The sequence below is a fragment of the Argentina anserina genome, chromosome 6 (genome assembly GCF_933775445.1).
Source record: "Argentina anserina chromosome 6, drPotAnse1.1, whole genome shotgun sequence".
Taxonomy (NCBI): Eukaryota; Viridiplantae; Streptophyta; class Magnoliopsida; order Rosales; family Rosaceae; genus Argentina; species Argentina anserina.
In genome coordinates this window covers 14,593,195-14,601,741 of record NC_065877.1, presented here as the reverse complement: position 1 = coordinate 14,601,741, position 8,547 = coordinate 14,593,195, and the positions used below count along the sequence as shown (strand labels likewise).

The 8,547-nt window shown below is 38.8% G+C and overlaps 1 long non-coding RNA gene across 1 annotated transcript; it reads right to left on the bottom strand.

Annotated features, from left to right (window-relative positions):
• Positions 1–419: 419 nt before the first annotated feature.
• On the bottom strand, positions 420–1,092 carry LOC126800040 (uncharacterized). The gene is made up of 3 exons (XR_007672677.1): positions 934–1,092; positions 767–839; positions 420–444 (listed from the first exon to the last, which is right to left on the bottom strand). It is a non-coding gene; the product is annotated as an uncharacterized LOC126800040 (long non-coding RNA).
• Between the last annotated feature and the right edge of the window lie 7,455 nt (positions 1,093–8,547).

Sequence of the window (8,547 nt, the reverse complement as noted above, 5' to 3'; positions counted from 1 at the left end):
TCACGACCAACTCAAGTGTAAGAGACCGTGAGTGGCAAACTCAAGTTCCAATCAAATCGTCCATTTGTTCATCAGTTTATTTTTGAATAATCGCCTAGTGCTTCAACTTCGGTTTCAATGCTTCAATGACTGCTGAGAAGTCCTCGTCGCTGAGTCCATGTGACTTTGCTACCTTGTACAGTTCATTTGCAGCTGCTGCAAGTGGCGTAGATTGGGAAACAGATTCTGCTAATCCGAGAGCAAGCCTCATGTCCTGTCACAAGTCAAAACCATGCGGTTTAAGGTCAAGTACTCAAGGGGCTATACAGCGTGAAACGCAATGAAAGCAACTTGACAAACCTTTTGTTGGTGATTCAAGGGGAACGCGGTAGGGTAGAGAGATTGAATCATTGATGGGCCTTTGAGTGCGTACATTGGTAAGCTAATGGCACCCTGTGAGATCACCTGCAGTACCATGGAGATCCAAGTATGTTTAGAACTATAACTCTAACAGGGACATATACCAATACTATGAAATTTGATTATTGCAGAAAGAAGAATATATATATTCAGAACATCATAATTATCAGTTTTCCTAAGCCTCCCCTTTAACCCAAGAAATCTACCATCACTATTATACGAGGTAAAATACTCAGGAGGTGGAGACATGTAAGAAATTGTAATCACAAATTCCGGATTAAAGAAAGATATATTGATTCATGAGGAACTTCACAGGTCAGAGAGAGAAAAAGTAAGGCAGGGAGATATATACTGTTTTGGAAATTACCTCAACTAGTACTTTTGGGTCCAGTCCTATTTTCTCAGTGAGAACCAACCCTTCTGAAAATGAAGCCATCATACTAGAATTTGTGTAAAAGATCAAAGGATACAGTCAGAATATCAATCGACTCAACCAAACAAGGAAGAAATAACCAGTCCAAATTAGAGCAAAACCTTCCCATGATCATGTTGACAACAAGTTTCATGGCAGCACCATTTCCAACCTCTCCAAGGTAAAATCTTGACTGAATGGAAGTTTTAATATAAGAATAGAGTAGAGACAGGTAACTGGATGGATAGGTGAAGAAAGGCCAATACCTTCCCCATGACGTCCAAAAGCGGTGCTGCTATTTCATACAAGGACTCCTGAGCATCATCAGTTTCGGCTTAGTTGTCTTCACGTGCCCGTTTAGAAGAATTAAATTCCTCTCTAGACTTCCGTGTAAATACATTTTTAAAGAAGGATGCATTTCTCGATTCCATTATTGTATCTTTATGTGCATATCGAATAAAGATGCAATCAACCGTTTTAGGCTCATTCTTCACTTTTTTAGGTTTAGGAATTTTCACTTTTGCCAAACATCCTCATACTTGTAAGTATTTGTAGGATGGTTTTCTCCCTTTCCAAAACTCATATGGAGTTTTCTCTTCTTTCTTTTTGGGCACCTTATTTAAAAGGTAATTTTCCGTGAGAATCGCGTCTCCCCACATGTTGGGTGGCATCCCAGAACAGAGTAGCATAGCATTCATCATATCCTTTAGAGTACGATTTTTGCGTTCTGCTACACCATTGGATTGTGGTGAGTATGGAGCAGTCATTTGATGTATAATCTCATTCTGAGCACAAATCTCAGCAAATGACGATTCATACTTACCCCCTCGGTCACTTCTTAGTGCCTTAATTTTCTTGTTGAGTTGGTTCTCAACCTCATTTTTATAGAGAATGAACTTCTCTATAGCCTCACTTTTGCATTTTAACAAATACACATAACAATATTTCGTGCTATCATCTATGAAGGTAATAAAGTATTTATTATTCCCTCTAGATAACGTTGATTTTAAATCACACACATATGTATGAATCAGATCAACGGGTTCACTGTTTCTTTCAACACTTTAGAAAGATGATCTAGTCAGTTTTGCCTCTACACAAGTTTCACACTTATGTTTTGAATCAATTTGGAATTTTGGTAAGTGTTCCATGTTAATTAACTTTCGCAAAGTATCATAATTAACATGTCCTAGTCTACCATGCCATAAATTGGAAGACTCAATCATGTAGGTGGAAGTAGAAGCTTCATTCATTTTCTTGATCATAGTCATTACATTCATTTTGATCATCCCACCCGATACATAGCCCTTACCCACAAACATTCCATTATTGGATAAAACAAGTTTATCAGACTCTATCACTATGCGGAACCCATGAGAGTTCAGCAGTGCACCAGAAATCAGGTTCTTGCGGATCTCTGGAACATACAGGACATTGCTCAGAGTCCTCATTTTCAGAGGTCATCTTCAGAATCACCTTTCCTTTCCCCTTGATGGCGGAGATAGCAGAGTTCCCCATGTATAGAATCTTCCATTCCTCAGATGGTTCGAAGGTGGAGAACATCTTCTTGTCAGCACAGACATGCTTGGTGGCTCCAGTGTCCATCCACCATTCCTTGGGGTTTGAATCCATCATGTTCATCTCAGATATCATGCAACAGAGTTTTATGTCTGCAACATCCTGAGTGACAGCTTCAATCAGGTTTGTCTCCTTCTTTTTGTTCCTCTTCGGTTTGTTGCAGTCGACAGACTTGTGACCAGTCTTGTCACAGTTGTAGCACTTCCCTTTAAACCTTGGCTTCTTGGAGATGCCTCATTTCGGCCCCAGCTTGGACCCTTGATACTTGCCTTTCTTGTTTTTGGAACCTTGACCATGTTCCATCATGTTTGCCTTGGCAGAGACGCCATTGATCCATGTTTTCTTTTCGAATCCTCGGTTTTCTTCCTCAATGCGAAGCCTAACCTCTAGATCCTCCATGGTCATTTCCTTTCGCTTGTGCTTCAAATAATTCTTGAAGTCCTTCCAAGCAGGTGGTAACTTTTCAATAGCACATGCCACTTGAAAACTTTCACCTATCTGCATTCCTTCAGCATGAATCTCATGCAGGATTAGCTGAATCTCAGAGAATTGACTCATCACGGTCTTGGAATCCACCATTTTATAATCAAGAAAGCGGCCCACGATAAACTTCTTGGCGCCGGCATCCTCGGTCTTATATTTTTTTCTCCAAGGATTTCCATAGCTCCTTTGCCGTACCCATGCTAATGTACACATTGTACAATGAGTCGGCTTGACCATTCATGATATAATTCCTACATAAATAATCAGAATTATTCCATGCCTTCACAGCATCAATCTTTGCTTGATCGCCTTGGTCATCTTCCTTGAACTCAGGAGCATTTTTCGTCAGAAATCTTGCCAGATTCAAAGTGGTCAGATAAAACATCATCTTTTGTTGCCACCTCTTGAAATGCAAATAGTTGAACTTCTCATGCTTTTTCCCATGGGATACTGAGACAGGTACAGCGGGAGCAGCAGGCACAGTTGGCACCAAAGGTCCCTTGCCATTTCCAGAATTTTCTCCGTTAGTCATTTTCGGAAACTGAAACACACACACAAGGTCTAAGTTTTCTTGAAAATTTGTAGAAAATATAGAATAAAAATTATATAAGCAATATCAAAATAAACGTCTTATGATTGTTAGAGAAACAGTGATATATTGCATATATAATTTAATAAACTAAATTATAAATAATTATAAAGCAGAAACTAAACATGTAACTCTAATAACGAAGAACACGAAAAGAAATTCAACCAAAATACCAAACGATTGGTGATGGAAGAACTAGTCGAGACATGTGTGATACCACACTGTCCTTAAGACGTTTACGCCTCCTCTACCGGTGCAAGGATGCTTGGCGCTTGTCTCCTAGGATACAACGACTAAACAATTCTAGGAAGTTGCACTACTAACTAGAACCCTCAACGAACTCGAAATGTACCTCTTTCTATCACCAGAGAACAACTAAGAACTATTGAGAGTGGGAGAGCAGATTGTGTTTTCGATGGATGATTTACAAAGAAAGGATGGTGGCTATTTATACAGTGAGGATTTGCAATCAACAATGAATAAGATGGCTGTTATAGAAATCAAAAGATCATAACATATATGAGTTACATATGTTACAAGCACTGATTTCAATCTGTTATAATTCTCCAAGAGAAGAATTTGAACAGTTAAGAGAATTTGAAACGTTCAAAACGAATTTTCGGAAATGTAAAAAGAATCTGCGTTCTGATCCTCAATTCGGTGTTGCATTCGTGTCCACAGGTCGCACGGGCATACACGAGTTTCCCTTGTGACCTGAGATTTGCACCCCCGCTGCACGTGCGCGAGAGGCTATAAGCGGGCTTACACACTTTACAATCCATACACAATGGATTTTATATAAAGTCTTTTCAATACTTCTCTTTTCCAATGTGGGACAAACACTTTTCCCTCATTCTAAATAGTCATCTTTGAGTGACAATTTCTTATTCACCCACAAACCAAATTACACAAACAAACATATGATCTTGTAGCCCGCATTATGGAGAACTCAAATCTATGTTCATATTTGATTAATTATAAGTTCAACTTAATTTAATTAATCAATTAAAATTTGATTTTAAATAATTTATTAACCATTTTTCCAACACATTTATCCTAGTGGATCTCAGTGAAACAATTAGTCTCTATATTCCTAACAAAAGCCTACCAGATAGGAATTATGTAGTCCCTGAAAACGCTCATAGTAATTAACGGTGTATGTGCATTTAGAGATCCATATATGGAGAAGAATTTTTCTTTATTATAAGATGTTATTTAATTAAAGGTTCCTTCATGTTGGTTGATCTGAGTACATTTGAACCAATTGCAATCATTTTCAAAGTGAGTTTTTTCAGAGATTATCTATAATTGCTTAAGTTCTTGGGATTTAAACCGGATTCTTTTGTAATATAAAATCTATACACATGTAAAACAAGACAAATCGCACACCTGAATTGTGGTGCCTGAGGCTGCCACCAATTGTTAGCTAGCTTCGGTCCCATTAGGAAAATACATGTAGAAGAAGCAATGTCTCTATGTAAATGCGTGGAGCAATGCCACACGGTCGGTTAATGCTACAGAGTAAAACTGCTTAGCTGAGCATTCCAGTGATCATTGTGAACAATGAAGGTATCGACATTAAAGCAAAGCCGCAGCAGAGACACTAGCCAACAGCTAACAGGAGCTCCGACAGCCGCCATATGTTCTCAAACTGTGGTTTGTTTAGCCTTAATCTTGGAAATTGTTTCCGGTGAGTTCCCGTTGGGTTCGGATTCGTTTGAGGCTTTATCATGGGCGTTTGGGTATCTAAACATCATGATGTTAAGTTGATGCTTTTGCTGAACCTTAAGACTGAGCCACATCTTTCAAGACTTCAAAGTCCTCTAGGATTTTGGCGGTGTTTCATGGAAAGTATTGGAAATGCGAGAGCAAAGTCCTACACAAAGTTTGAGTATAGTAATTATTGAAGGAAAAACACGTTATATGTCTTCGTAAATGAAACAGACGAGAGGTGATTAAGTGATTAACACTCAATAGTTATTGTCACACCCCGGGACCATTTCTGGGACTCGAGTGTAACAGTATTCGTCATAGCCCCGAATTAATAAGCAACCAACGCGTCCAACCTGACGTGTCGACTACCTATCAACTCTAAATTACAAGGCTATAAAGAGAATAAAAATACATAAATGTTATTATTTACGTCACCATAATTTGTAGTTTAATACGTGGACCGACTTTAAGTTTTAAAATTAAAATTACAGATCATTTTATAAGTCTATTGAAGTTTTTTTTTTAAACCTTTGCTAAAAGATAAAACCGTAAACAATAACCCCGTAAGAGTAAAATATTAAGTTTCTAGCACAGTAAATCTACCAGGGACAGGGCTGTAAACACCGAAAGTTACAGGGGTATTCCAATATTTTCACATCATAGTGAAACAAAGAAAGGGTAACTTTTCTCTAGGTAAAACCAGGATTTTCACCCCTCTCATCTCCGATCACCAATCCGGCCTCTAAATCCGATTTCCAACAAGTCTAGTCCAACATGTAATACCAAAATAAGAATCACAACATCCAGAACAGTTCAAAATCATAAGAATCAAAGAAACCGAGGTAGGATTGCTACCTCTAAAACTCGGAGATCTAAAGTCAAGAGCTTTTGTGCTCCCCCGAGCTCGGCCGCAAGCTGTTGTTGCCAAACCAAGGCGTATGCTGCCTACTAGGTCCTCATCACGCTCGTCTCGTCATTTAGTTTTAGCAGTTGGATCTCGTCGAAGCACCCCCAACAGCAGAACTCGCCGGAGTTGCAACCCTGGCCGGTGAGCTTGAAATGCTCAATCTGTCCAATTCTCGATTTGGCAGAGATCGGGCTTAAATGTCACATGAAATTGGGGGGTAATGTAGAGGAGAAGGAGAGGATAAGGATGGTGGTGGCTCCAAGGCCTAGGTCTGCCGGATGGCAGCGGTATGCCTTAGGCGACGGTGAAGTCCGCCGATGTATGGGTTTGAAAAGAGAGAGAGAGAGAGAGAGAGAGAGAGAGAGAGAAGGGAGCCCAGTGAGACAAAGAAGAAGGAGAAAAGAAGTCCCCCGACAGGACTGAGGCCTTGGGCCTCAAATAGAAAATAGTGGACGGCCCAAATTTCACGATTTAGGATCGATGGCTCAGATTTTTAAAATGAAAATAAAAGAATTTCTGAAAATAGATTTAAAACACGAAATCTTTAGAAAATCATAGAAATTAAACCAACCATCGAAAAAATATTCCGAAAATACTCTCGTGCTCGTGGTGATGTGTAGTCTAATAATTAATTCACTACTAAACTACTTATTTGAAATCTTGTAAAAATGTCGGTTTGCGTGTTCTATATATCAGAAAATAACGAAACATTTTAGGGACTCACAGTTATTGTGTAATGTTTAGTCATTGTTGTCATCATAATGTACGATGTAATTACCATTGTAATACTCTCCCTGTATAAAAGGATTATGCAATAAGATGAGTAGACCAATTCCATATTTCCTACAACAAGTTATCAACACTTTTCTTTGACTTTGAGTTTTTAGGCAAAGAGAGATCTAACCCTAGAAAAATTATGCTGAAAAATTTTGTAGAAGAAACAAATTGAAATTTAATAGGCACCCAGAAACTTACTTTGGGCACCTCTTCTTGTTCCTTGATCTGCAGATCGTGCCGACGACCTTGCTTCATCCTACTGGATGCATGAGACCATATCGACCTTCTTGCCTCGACCTAGCGTCGACGATGTCTATATTTCGGACGATGGTGACATGCGCCTCAAAATATCGACGGCCAGTTATATACCCATGCCGGACCCAAGCCGGCGCTAGCCTCTAAGTGTTCCGACGACTCAACGCCAACGCTACAGAATCGACGCCTCCAAGCAACTTTGATGGTCGTCCGATCCGGATGGACGAGATCGGTGACCCATACCGTTTCCCGACCCAGATCGATGGCCCAGAACGACGTCGGGCCCGATCCCTAGCGTCGCCTCCGTTCGGAGACACTAGAATCCGCCCAGTACTCCTCATATCGACGTCGTCCTTGATTGATGTTCAAGCAGCCAAGGCAGACAACCCAAGCCCAGCCTCTATTGATGTCGGCTGTTTGTCTTGCATCGTCGTTGCTCCGACGAAGGACTAGTGCTGCACCCAGCGTACTCGACTAAAAGCTTCGGATCCTATCCGACTCACAAACCCAAAGGGCATTTTACCTCTTTAGTAAAACTCGAAAGTAATTTTAAAAAATTATCAGACAGTTAATAATATTTACTGCTCACTATTTGCTATTTTATGAAAATTAAATAACTACGGTAAATCTAATTTATTGGTTTTACAATATGACTTTTTACTTTTGTTACTCAAAGATAAATTAAATTAGACTTGTATAGTTACAACTGACTAATCCTTTACATATGGTTGTTTTTGCATGTGATTAATCAATTGTCATTCACAATGGAATCGTGAGAGTAACCATTTCACATGATCATTAAATTCGACGTGTGTAAGAAGAATCGTATTATATGCAGTTTATTTGGCAAACTTACAAGTAAGATCTAAATTGGTATTGCCGCTGTCATTAAATTTCATTCATATACATGAAATTATACATGTTACGTGAGCAAAGTAGTCTCTGAATATCGTGACATGTTATATGTTTCCAAGCTATGTGCAAGAAACATGTTTGCATAAATTTCATTCAACCAGATCAAATTATGCAAACATGTTTTATGCACGTAGCTTGGAAACATAATTAAAATCTTGAATGACAAAGAAATGTCTCTCAAGACAAAGAAACTTTGCATAAAAAGACAGTAATAACCCTAAAGAAAAGGGCAATTACTATGGACATGTAGTTCCATACGAACCGATCAAGGACAATTGATAACAATATACTGTGTGAAAAAGGTCTGGAAGATATGACATGAGCAATGAAGTGCCCTGTTACAAAAAGAATATAGAATAATGACAGTACGACGATTTGAAAAAGTATATTCAATATCGAATAACATGACTTAAAAGAATTTCAATTCAAAACAACAATAAGAATCTAGCTATGAGGTTCAAGACTTTAATTATAGTCTGCCTTTAATTCTCCAAGATATTATTGAAATGGCTATTATGC